This window comes from Hipposideros armiger, unplaced genomic scaffold (assembly GCF_001890085.2).
Source record: "Hipposideros armiger isolate ML-2016 unplaced genomic scaffold, ASM189008v1 scaffold_363, whole genome shotgun sequence".
NCBI lineage: Eukaryota > Metazoa > Chordata > Mammalia > Chiroptera > Hipposideridae > Hipposideros > Hipposideros armiger.
The window spans coordinates 1636054-1649826 of NW_017731713.1; positions in this window are offsets into that span (position 1 = coordinate 1636054).

The following is a 13773-nucleotide window of genomic DNA, read 5'->3' on the forward strand; positions in this document are numbered from 1 at the left end:
AAATCTTTCCGCAGCATTTTTCAATGAGGAGTGCTTTGGGTTTTGGCCTAAGTTGACCTCAGTCTTAGTCAATAGTTTGGAATTAAAGAAAACTCTGTTGTCAGAACCTCTCTGGAAACGCCAAAAAATAAAGTCTCAGCTGGTACTAGGACCAATTTTAATAGGTCCAAGTTTTTGCCTTGTCTCCTGTTAGTAGGGCAAAAAGTGATGGGAATAATAATGGAAACTTTGTGGTACTGGAAATCTCTCCACTTTTAAGCTCAAAAGTTTTAGGTAAGTATAACTCATCTTTTATGTAAGAAAATGTCATTTAAAAAAAAAGATACATAGAAAAATTAGGGCGAAATATAATATCTGAATTTATATAAAAATACTTTAGAAAAATATAGAAGCAGCAAAATGGCAAATTATTATAAATCCAGATGGTGGGTAAGTTTCATTTGTTATACTATTTTTTCTTCTTTTTAGTATGGCTGAAATATTTCAAACCTTTCACACACATTTCAGAATTTCATATATGTAACAACAAAAGTTAATAAAAAAAACGATTCTCATCTTCATAAATAAAGAACCAAAGTGTATTGAATTAATTTGGTATCCTCTCCCATGCTAACTTGCTAGCTCTTCAAAATAGTAAAACAGACAAAAATCTTTTGGCTATATTACTGGCTGTAAGCGAAATGATCACTATCAAAACAAGTTTAATTTTACAGAGGGCTTGATTGAAAGTTGGAAGGCCGGTTCACTGGGGGAGAAAAACAGAAATTTCTCTTCATTGTTTTTATCTTGCTCTCTTGAACTAATTCTAACACCCCTGCTTTTGGGGAGAAAAATAGCAAAGGAAAGGACAGAGGAGGCAAGACAGTGAGACATTGTGAGGCTCCCACTTGCTTAGGAGAAGTAAATCCAATTAACCTTTCTCAAAAAACAAACAAGCAAACCACACCCAGTTCTAAGTTTAAAAAATAATTTTAATGACTTTTAAGAAAGAAACTCGGTGTGTTGGTCAGGGCTTGAGAGAAAGAGGTGGGGGGACTTAAAAATTGTTTTGGGAGCCCACACATGTGTTTTCCATTCAGACATTATCCTAAAGCTTCCCAGCTGAGGCGAGGACTATAAACTGGAAACCGGTGCTTCTCAGACTCTAACAGGCACCTGATTCCACAAGGATCTTCTTAAAATGCAGATTCTGATCCAGGGGGTCTCAGGTGGGGCTGAGCGCCTGCATTTCTAACAAGGTCCCAGATGATGGTGGTGCTGCTGCTCAGAAGACCACAATACAGAATGAGGCGATATTCCAATGTGATTGAATAGCTGCAGCCTTTCCTGCTACTGAAAATAACAAGCTGCAGAAAGAGTGGCATTTGAGGAAGATTGCTCATCCTAACTTTTCTTACCATGGAAAAATCTGAATATTCTAGGCCATGAATTCTCAGTGGGCACAATATTGCCCCAAGGCGGGGCAGGAAGTGGGGAGGGAAATTGTTGAGGGTAAAAAATGCTTAAACAGGTCTACAGTATATCAGTGGTATTAAAATGTCACCGGGAGTCTTTAGAAAAATGTCTAAAAAAACCTACCTGGGGAAGGTATACTAAAATAAGGTCTGAGAACCACTGCTCTAAACTACTATAAAACCTTGTAAAATTGGGGCAAGTAAAAACCAGCCAGCTGACTTTCTTATAAACTAAAGACTCAGTTACCAACATTTGGGATTTCTGTTATGTATCACTACCTCTATTCTCAGATTCTCATTGACAAAAATGATGGAAAGGTTTATTTAAGTAAGAGCACACCGGATTGAATTTTCTAGTTTTTCAAGCATCTAAATGTTGCAGCTGGCAAAGAAAAGTGATGAGAATAAAATACAGTAATTATTAGAGATGATTTATACTAGCAGGAAAATTAACCTAAGTTGAACACAAAACAATGTGATAATAAATATGTGAACAGTTTAAAACTGAGATTGCAAACATGCTCTCTTTTTTTCAATGTTTCGAGTGTGCATTGCCTTCTAAATGTATTTCCTTACACTCCTAATCTATTTTACGTGTAATCATTTTTCTAAGAATGGTGTAATAGGAGCCCTTTTAGTTGTTACAACACACTCGATGCAGAATGTTTTAAAATCAAGTAACACATAATTCCATTTCACTATGGCTATGTACTAAACCACTTTCAATGCCCAAAGGGCTGGGCTGCCAACTAATGGTATAGCAAAGAGGCCTAGGGCCTTCTGTTAAGTTAGGGAGCCCAGCAAAGACATTGCTGCCATCTCCACGTGAAGTAGACTCAGAAGTCATCCAGATCTGGACATGAACTAGTCCCAGGAGGTTCAGAGGATGAAGAGGCCATGCCCCGTACCAATAGTTGACCTGACATAGTGCCTTCTATGGATTAACTGCTTTAATCATCCCTGAGGGCTACAAGGCAGGTATTAAAATTTCATATGATTAATTGGAAGTATGAGGTGCAAATAAACTTTAATAAAGGCCAACGGTAGGAACTGGAGAGGAGGAATTTGAATGTAGGGAGCTTGACCCTGGAAACTTTGCTCTTCTTACATGCTAGTTTGGGGTGGCTTTGAATTGTCAGGACCTATCTTGTGTTTTCTCCCCAGGGCATGTCAAGGCTGATGGTGAGAGATAGGCAAAGGATGAGGAATCAGTCCAGCCAGAGCGGTCAGGAATTTTTAAAAACAGTTTTATTAACAGATAATTCATATGGCATCCAATTCGGCCATTCACATTGTAAATTCAATGGTGTTTAGTATATTTACAGCGATGTGCAACGATCACACCTAATTTTAGAACATTTTTGTCCCTCCTAAGAGAAACCCAGTACTTTATTTCTTTTACTGATAATATTCAGTTGCATGGATAAACCATTTTGTTTTCCATCCATGAGTTTATGAACAATTTGGTTTGTTTCTACTTTTCGGCTATTATGAATAATGCTGCTGTGAACATTCATGCACAGTTTTTTTTTGGATGTTTTTTTTCATGTCACTTTGTATATGCCCAGGAGTTGAAATGCTAGGTGACATGACAACTCTATGTTCAGCATTTTGAGGTACTGCCAGCCTGTTTCCCAAAGCGGCTATATACCACTTCACATTCCTCCCAGCACTGCGAGGGTTCCAGTATCCCACATCCTCTCTGGCACTTGTTAATGTCTGCCTTTTTAATTACAGCCAACCTATTGGGAGTGATGTAATATCCCACTAGATTAGACTTGGATGTGCATTTCCCTGATGGTTAAGGGTGTTGAGCATCTTCTCATTGCATTTCATGCTTTTTGGCCATTGTATGTCTTCTTTGGGAAATGGCTATTCAAATCCTTTGCCTGTTTTAAAATTGGGTTATGTCTTTTTTTGTTTGTTATTCAGTTGTGTTTTTTTAGTGTATTATGGATACAAGCCCTTTGTTAAATATAAGATTTGCAATTTTTTTTCTCATTCTGTGGGTGTCTTTTCACTTTCTTTTTTTTTTTTTTAGAGGGCAGCGTCACTGGCCCTCACATGTGGAATCCGAACCGGGGCCCTCTGGCATCCCAAGCCAGTTCTTAACCTTCGCGCCACTTGGCTGGCCCTTGTCTTTTCACTTTCTTGATGATTTGCTGCACACAGTTTTTTTATTTTTATGTAGTCCAATTTATATCTTTTTTCTTTTGATACTTATGTTTTTGGAGTCCTACCTAAGAAGCTACTGCCTAAATCAAGGTTAAAAAAATTTACTCCTATGTTTCCTTCTGAGAGTTTAATAGTTTTAGCTCTTACATTTAGATGTATAATCCATTTTGAGTTAATTTATATATATATTGTGAGGCAGAAATATAACTCTTGTGTATGTTATCTGGTATGGGAATTATATCTCAGTAAGCAATTCCATTCTTTGCATGCAGATATCCAGTTGTCCCAGCACCATTTATTGAAAAAAAAAAATCCTTTCACCATTGTGTCTTGGCACAGGTGTCAAAAATCAATTGTACCATAAATGTAAGGGTTTATTTCTGGACTCTCAATTTATTCCATTATTCTATATGTTTATCCTTATGCCAGTGCCTTATTATCTTGATTACTGTAGCTCTGTAGTAACTTTTGAAATCAGGAAGTATGAGTCCTCTGACTTCATTCTTCTTTTTCTAGATTGTTTTATTTTGGGTTCCTCACAATTCTGTATGAATTTTAGAATAAGCATGTCAATTTCTTGAAAGGCCAGCTGAAATTTTGATAGGAATGATAGTGCATCTATGAATGAATTTGGAGAATACTGCCATCTTAACAATATTAAGTCTTCGGATCCATGAACATGGTGTATCTTTCCATTTCTCTAGGTCTTTAATTTCTTTCAATGATGTTTTGTAGTTTTCAGTGTATAAGTCTTATACTTCTTTTGCTAAATCTACACCTAAGTAATTTATTCTTTTTGATGCTATTATATTGGGTTGTCAGAAAAGTCATGAAGCATTTTTGCAACAAAAAACATAGAAAAAAATACGTCATGACTTTTCCGACAACCCAATAAATGGAATTGCTTTCTTAATTTTATTTTTAGAATTTTCATTGCTAGACTATTGAAATATAATTGATTTTTGTATATTGATCTTGTATTCTGAAATCTTCCTGTACTCTTTTCTTAGTTCTAATGCTTTTTCGGTAGATTCCTTAGAAATTTCCAGATAGAAGATCATGTCATCTGCACATAGAATAGTTTTACCTTTTCCTTTTCAATCTACATGCTTTTATTTCTTTTTCTTGTCTAATTGCCCTGGATATAACCTCCAGTACAATGTTAAATAGAAGTAGGAAGAGTGGACATTCTTTTCCTGTTCCTGATTTAAGGAAAAGTATTCAGTCTTTCGCCATCATGTATAATGTTAGTTGTGGATTTTCATAAATGTCTTTGATAAGGTTGAGGAATTTCCCTCTTAGTCCTAGTTTTTTGAGGTTTTTTGTTTTTAAATCAAGAAATAAAGATTGGATTTTGTCAAATGCCTTTTCTGCATCTATTGAGATTGTCATTTTGTTTTGTTTTGTTTTGTCTTTTATCATAGTGTATTACATTGATTGATATTCCTATGTTAAACTACCCCTGCATTCCTGGGATAAATTCCATTTGGTCATAGTGTATACACTTTTTATATAGTGCACATTCAGTTTGCAAGTATTTTGTTGAGGATTTTCTCTACCTATATTCTTGTGATGTCTTTGTCTGGCTTTGGGGCAAGGTAATTCTGGCCTCACAAGAGTTGGAAAGTGTTCCTGCCTCTCCTATCTTTCAGATGAGTTTGTAAAGAACTAGTATGAATTCACCTTCAACTGTTTGGCAGGCTTCGCCAGTAAAGTCACCTGGATCTGGTCTTTTATTTGTGAGAAGTTTTAAATGATTAATTTGATCTCTTTACTTATTATAGTGTTATTCTATTTGTTTCTATTACTTTTGAAGTCAGTTTTGGTAGTCTGTTTCTTTCTAGGAATTTGCCCATTCCATTTAAGTTGTATAATTTTTTGGCATACAGTTGTTCATAATTTTCCTTATAATTCTTTTTATTTCTGTAACATTGGTAGTAATGTGCCCTCTTTCATTCATGATTTTAGTAATTTGTGTTTTCTCTTTTCTGGGGGGAGTGGGGAAGGGAGCCAGTGTAGCTAAAGGTTTGTCCATTTTGTTTAGATTTTCAAGGAACCAACTTTTGGTTTCATTGATTTTTCTCTTTGTTTTTCTGTTTTCTGTTTCATTAATCTCTGCTCTAATCTTTATTATTTTCTTCCTTCTGCTAGCTTTGGGTTTATTTTGCTGTTATCTAGTTCCTTACAGTGAAATGTTAGCTATCGATTTGAAATATTTTTTACTGTAGGCATTTACAGCTATAAATATAGGAAGGAATAGGGATTATTTTGGGGCTGAAGATTTAATAGTCTGATAGAAACCTACTGGTAAGATTGAATTATAAATTTACTTGGATGCCTTTACCTAGCCTCTGATTCTATGACACAACAACATCCAATATACACAAGTTAAATTCATAAACTCCAGTAGAGCTTTTTTTTTTAATTTTTATTGGGGAATTGGGGAAGGGGAACAGACAAGTTGCTGTCCTTTTGTTCTTCAGTCTAGTTGTGGAGGACGTTACTTCACTGGCCCAAGTTGGCACCATCATTGCGCTCTTCCCGGGCGAGGCAGATCAGTCGCCAGCTTCTGGACCGTCGCTCACGATGGCTGCTGGCCGCTCACGCTGGCTGCTGGCCACACACGGTAGCCCATGGCAACCCACTGCCACAGGGGCTGCAGCCTACGCCCTCGCCGGTGACTCACGGCAGCCCAGCTCCAGGTTGAGCTGTTGTTCAGCATCTTAGCTGTAGAGGGCAGTGTCACTGGCCCTCATATGTGGGATCCGAACCGGGGCCCTCTGGCGTCCCAAGCCAGCTCTTAACCAATGTGCCACTCGGCCAGCCCCAGAGCTTTTGTTTTAATAGTGACAATTATTAAAAGAGTTCATATAATTTTTAATTCTGAAGGATGGTTTGTTTGATGATAATTGTGAAACATTCTTAAACCCGTCATGTTTAGTGATTCTGCAGTCTGAAAAATTGTTACTGGCATTTGCAAGCTAGGCAGAAATTTAATAGACTGTCGCCAAACCATTTGCTTGTTTGAATGCCAAGGTTTCCTTCCCCACATCACATGCAGTGTCCTGCTGCCAACAGTTATCAAAATACTCCCACAGTTGTCACAGAGGGAATTGTTCAGGGAGTTACTATTTCTTTATTCTTGTCCCTATATTTCACTGCCTTGCTACTTCTATGTGGAGCTTTTATTTGAATAAGTTGAATAATGTCACTATGGAGCAGATATTACATAACAGATTGAAAAATAGATATACATATAGAATGCAGCAAGATTGGAAAGAATGACTTTCATGCTTTACTCTTCATATGTTCTTAATGTTTGAATTTTTATAGCAAGACTATGTTGTTTGCAAAAATGTAAAACAAAGAAAAATGTAAAAACAAGAGAGAAGGAATCTAAAGGAAAACACTATGAAAAGTCTAGTTAGATTAACTCATTCTAATTGAACATATGTGATTGTGCAGTACAAGTATTCATAATAGGATTTAGAGATAAAATCCAGCCCTTTGAACCAAAGATTTGTAAGAAATTATTGTTTCTGAGTTTGTATTTTCTGTGATGATGCCAACAGGTAAATGCCAGGACGGGTTAAAAAAATTCTTGCAGGGCCAGCCAAGTGGCGCATTGGTTAAGAGCTGGCTTGGAACGCCAGCTGTGAGCAGCAGGGCCCCGGTTCGGATCCCACATGAGGGCCAGTGATGCTGTGCCCTCTACAGCTAAGATGGTGAACAACAGCTCGACCTGGAGCTGGGCTGCTGTGAGTGGTCAGCAATGGTGTAGGCTGCAGCCCCTGCTGCAGTGGGCTCCCGTAAGCTACCGTGTGTGTGGCCAGCAGCCGGCATGAACTGCTGTGAGCCACTGTGAGCGGCCATCCAGTGGCCGGCAACTCATCTGCCTCACCTGGGAAGAGCACAATGAGCATACCCACATGGGCCAGTGAAGCAACATCCTCCACAACTAGACTGAAGATCCAAAGGACAGCAACTTGTCTATTCCCCTTCCCTGATTCCCAATGCTGTTCCCTCCCCCAATTCCCCAGTAAAATCTTAAAAAATAAAATAAAATTCTTGCATATGAAACAGGAAAGTTATTTCTTGGAAAGAAGGTTCATCAGTTTTATCTTTTCAAAGGTAGAAGATTAGAGGTTGTGACCTTGAACCTCAGTCACCAATTCAAAGGATGCATGAAAGTGTAACCTTTTACCACTATAATATTTGCAATCATCATCTAGAATGAACATATATCTGCTTTGATCATGTATGTTGATGACTTCGATGGGCACTTTGGCAACACCTATCAATATTTTAAACACATATAACCTTCACTGAGCAATTCCACTACTAGGAACCACTTGTGAAGAAATACACCACTGCACAGATCAAAGAAAATATGGTTAATTAGTTATGGTCCAATTTGCCCAAGACCATAGGGCTGAGAAGTAGAGATGTGGAATCTAACCTAGGCTTTACTCCCTTACTACATTGCATTTCATGAGTCTGTGGGTGTAGGCAGTTCTGGGTGATCAGGGGTCAGCTTGCATGTTCTCCCCCGGGTAGGTCAAGACTGGATGGTGGGGAGTGGAAGGAGGACAGGCAAGTGTCATAGCCAAGACTCAAGGAATAAGACAGGGGAAGTCAGAAGTTTAAAACAACAATGAAAAGTGGGAGAAAGAAGTTATGTACAATTAAGGGAGAGGGATTCTGGGGGAAAGCACTTGTTTCACCAAAAGGGCATTACCTTAGCCAATTCTCACCCCATCCCCCAGAGCCATGAACCCCCATCCTAGAAGACTCTAAGCCAGCTTGTAGAAAGTCTAATAGACTTTCTCGCTGTGGAATGTCTTAGGAGTAGCTTAACTTCTGAAGAATATATCGGCCCCTTCTCATCAAGGAACACCCATGTTAACATGTGTTTCAGGGATTAAGACATCTTTGAAACCTTCAGCAAATGGGCAGAGAATTCTTGCAGTGCTCACAAAACTATGAAATGAAGGATTTGGTGTGGCTGCTGCAGCGTGGGATGATTCAGAGCATTTTAGGGAGTGCATGCCAGTTTCAGGAGTCCTGGCATTTTCCGCATGCTCTGGTGTTTCCAGTTATCCCAGATGCTACACTCGCATTCTCTATGACCTTGAGCCAAAAACTAGCCTTTCTGTAATTCGTCTTCTGCATGTAGTTAAACGAGGGGGTGGAATAAGTGAGCCTCAGTATCCCTTCAACTTGTGATTTAATTTTCAAGATTTACAGAATTACTCATATTTTAAATAAACATTATTTGGCATTTATTAACAGGGATGAGAAACATAAAAAGTGACTTTCTTAACACAGTTTATACACATACATTTCTGTTTTCTTTTTGTAAAATGAAACAGAAAATATTAACCAGAAGAAACTCTATACCATGGTGATCTGTATCTTAGTTCTTTTTACTATTGGGAAAGCAATGATAAAATTTTCTTGTGGCATAAGGGGGAAAGGGATGGTTTAAGGAAGAGTGGTAGTAGAAGTGGACTATATGTGCATCTTTTTATTCGACTGCACTTCATTTCACCAGAAACCTACTGACACACACCACTGCCACCTCAGCCCATCAAGGAGCCAGTAAGGAATGATGTTGGAGTGAAGGTACCAATTAGCCCCATATCACACACGAATAGAAAGAAAAGCCATGGGATGCACCTGCTTTTATCTCTCATTTCTCAGGATTAGCATGTCCACTCTCACCTGGCAGGCCAGGTGGATGTGGAGAATGTTGAGCCCTGGTATAATTGATAAAAGTGTGTGTTGACCGAGAGCCCCAGTTGCTGAGCTCTGAAATCCATCCCTACGTTTGCTCAGAGGCCACACACCCGCTTCCCACAGGCTGCTCCCAACTGAAGACTGAGAGTGGGGGGACGCTAAGGCAGGCCTGCTCCTGGGACGCTGGGGCCCCTCTGCTGGTGGACTTTGGCTCAAGGGCACTCCCCTCCCCTTAAAGAACCTTCTTTAGGCTGCACAGGCAGTCAAGAATGCCTGCACTCTAACTTCCTTCCCTCCCCACTTCAGCCTTACCTGGCTTCGTCCTCTTTTATCTCACAGGTATTTCCCCTAATAAAGTCCTTACACATTTAACTCTGTGTATTACGTATTTGGGTTAGCTGCAAGAGACATCAAGAACTCGCACAGATACACAAGAAATTAATAACAGTGGTACCCAGTGTGAGGTTTTGGTAAGAACTTGTGAACGGGGAAAAGAGCTGGAAGGGGGCTCTTCACTGGGTACATTATAATACATTTTTGGTTTTCCAAGCAAGTACCTGTGTAATCATCAGAAAATGTAAAATCAAATATTTGGATAAAAACACATGAATTTGAGAAAGAAGAAAATGTAGGTTTTGGAAATCAAGCTGATCTCCAAGTCTCATCCTTTGTGATCTTGGGAAAATTACTGAGTGCTACTGGGTTTGTTTGTTTTTTCTATCTAAATGGATATTTTTATTAAGAAACTTTTAAAAATTACAGTTGACATTCAATATTATATTAGTTTCAGGTGTATAGCATAGTGATTAGACACATATATAACTTACAAAGTGATCCCCCTGTAAGTCTAGTACTCGCCTGGCACCATATATAGTTATTATCATATTATTGACTATATTCCCTATGCTGTACTTTATGTCCCTGTGGCTATTTTGTAACTGCCAATTTATACTTAATCCCTTCACCTTTTTTACCCATCTCCCAACACCCCTCCCATCTGGCAACCATCAGTTTGTTGTCCGTATCTATGAGTTTGTTTCTATTTTGTTTGTTTATTTTGTTTTTTAGATTCCACATACAAGTGAGATCATATGGTATTTGTCTTTCTCAGCCTGACTTATGTCACTTAGCATAATACCCTCTAGGTCCATCCATGTTGTCGCAAATGGTAAGATTTCATTATTTTCTTATGGCCGATTAGATTCTTGATTTCCATGATTTGCTTTCCTCCTTAAAGGAGAATTCTATAACCTCAGTCACTGGTTCCCTGCAGAGGGCTTACACCTGCCCACTTCCAACAGACTTGGCTGGGGAACTTGCTGGGGGCAGGGGACAGTGGGGTTGAGCGATAGGTGAGTCTGAGCAGAAGCTTTAAAGATCCCATGCACAGAGTAGTCGTTGCTCTCCCTTCCCTCTGTCACAGAAGCACAAGTCCCAAGGAGGGGCTGCTTCCGCAGCTTGGGCTCTGGAATACAATTGCGAGCCACAGCTGCCTGTAGCTGTTGCCACTGACACGCAATGTGAGTTACACAAGCTTTTGTGGTTGAAAACTACTGTGGTTATTCTGTCAACTTTTTATTTGGAAACATTTCAGAATAAAGTCGAAAGAGTAGTACAAAGAACACCTCACTTAGCTTTACCAGTTGTTAACATTTTGCTACATTTGCTTAATTTCTCTTGCTCTGCCTCTCCACACAGCGCCCCTAGTGTTGCTGAATCATTTGAGCGTTAGTTAGAGGCATAACGATACTGGACCCCTAAATATTTCAACATTAAATCCTAAGAATAAGAACTTCCTCCTATATGACCACACTATTATCATGTCCAATACACATAACACTGATACAATAATATTATTTAGTATACAGTTCATGTTCAAGTTTCTGTCACACTGATAGCCTTTGTAATTTTTTTCTTTCTGACCCAAGATCCAAGCAAGGATCATACGTAGCTGTCAGTTGTGAGTCTCTTTAGTCTCCTTGAATTTAGAACAAACAGTTCCCTGAGCTTTTTTGGTCCATCTTTCATGAAACTGATATTTTTGAAGAGTTCAGGCCAGTTATTTTGTAGAATGTATCATTTCCTGAATGTATTTGATGTCTCTTCCTCATAAGTCTTTAGACTCAGGTTAACCATTTATGGTACGATTACTACATAGGTGATGTTGTTTCTGTCACAACCAGGAATGCACAAACAATGTCAGATTGTCCCATTTTGGATGGTAAGTTTGATCACTTTGTTATCCATCAGATTTCTCCTTTGCAATTTCCTTTAACCCGTTGCGTGTCCTCAGTAATCTGTGGGGTGATAGATACCGTAGGTCTTGATTTCCAACAAACTTTCCCCGCTGGTTTTAGCATCCATAGATGATCCCTTCCTGAATTGGTTATTGCATCAGTAGTTGCAGAATAGTGATTGTCCCCATTCTATTATTCCTCCTGTGTATTACCTGTCATTCTATTATAAAGAACACTTCCTCTCCACCCTTCACTCCCATTTATGTTTATCACCATGGACTTACAGATTTTTAACATGTGTTATAATCCTTCATCATCATTCTGTTTGCTATTTAAACTGAATCTGTACAATGGGAAGCCTCTTTTAAGATGGATCCTGTGTGCTTTTAATATGTTTCTGTCTGTCTGAGTATTTTCTTGCTTTCTGGCACAATAAGACGTTCTAGGCTCATCCTAGATATTTACTTGCATTTACCTGATTCTTTTTATTTGAGAGAGAGATTTAAGAGAGTGAGATTAAGATTTGGGGAGAAGGTTGATAAGGAAGCAAGAAAGGAGATTGAGAGAGAGGAAATATTTGGGGGAACTCTTGGCACAGTTTTATCTTGGGTAGGTCTCTGAAGCCCTCCAAATCCTAATTTCCTCTCCTGGAAAATGGAGGTTATTATGCCTATTGTGTGAGTAGGTTGTGAGAATTAATAAATATGATTGATTGGCATACATTCAGCATGAATCGCATATGTTCAATGTTTGTTGGACATGATCAATATTAACATCCTTTCAAGTTCATTTTCATGACTTCCAATCTGCTCCTAACGCGATTTATGATTAAACTTGCTTAAACTTATGTTCCGAGGCTTTGTTTAAATATTGCTCAAAATGTTCTGAAGGCAGCTAGATGGGGTTAAATGGGGATAGACTCTAAAAGACTGGTGAAACAGCTTTCAAGGAAATAACTATGCAAATTTAAGGAGGAAGCAAAAGATATACACCATACATACACATCGCACATCTATGTGTATGTATGTATATTTCCTGGTTTGAAGTAGGACCTTAAATAAGAGGTGGCCTAGTAAAATGTAGACTAGGTATAATATAAATCCAAGCTTGACCACTTACATTTCTCATTTTAAAAGTGAAGATAATGACACCTCTGCCCAGGTGTTGTGAACGTAAAATTCGGGCCAAGGAAGCAGATCTATCTAGACAAAAGGTCTTCATAAATTTTTTTTATTCCAGTTTTAAAATTGAAATACAACACTCTTTAGGTTTAAGGTGTACAGCATAATGACTTGAGGTACATTCTGCAAAATGATTACTACATGTTTGGCTAACATCCATCATCTCATCGAGTTATAAAATTTTTTCTTCCTTGTGATGAGAACTTTTAGGATTTACTCTTAGCAACTTTCAAAATCACAATACGGCATTGTTAATTATAGTCACCGTGTGATACATTACATCTCTAGCATGTACCTTATAACTGGAAGTTTGTTCTTTAGGACCACCTTCACCCAATTCTCTCTTAGCAGAGCCTCAGCCTAGCATTTGTTCTTTAGCTAGTACTGCCCCCTGGTGGTGGCGTGTTCCCATTGCAAGTCAACGAGCAGTGGCGGAAAGGCCATGGGCTGAATTTGTAAACTTAAGTGTGTTCGTTAAGTCAAGTCATAGCATGAAACAACTTTGAATAAAAGCAGTTACACACTTCGCCTATGGAATGCTTACTTCAACAGCAGTAACATCCTGGTATGAGAAAGGAATTAGGCACCGCTCTGCAACTTTTTGCAAGGGCATTCATTAGTTCACTCATTCATTCATTCATTCACTCAACAGACATCTAGTGAGTGTGTCACACACTGTTCCGGGATTTTTGCATATATATCAGCGAACACGAGAGCTGAATAAACGGAGGACCCAGGCGCAGACCCGCTCAAGCCGACCTAAACACGCACCCTTGCAAAACCGAGAGTTAAACCACAAGCTAGAAGATGTCTTGGGCGCGGCCAAGAGGGCTGAGCACAAAAGCAAGAGTAAATAGAAGCGGTCTTCCCCCAGTTTTTCTCCCTGTAAGTCGTAATTCTTTGCGGGAAGCAAGCGCTGCATCGCCCAGCAGGCTGGATTCGAACGCGCGGACAGCGGAGGGCGGCGACGCGTGCAGGACGCTGAGG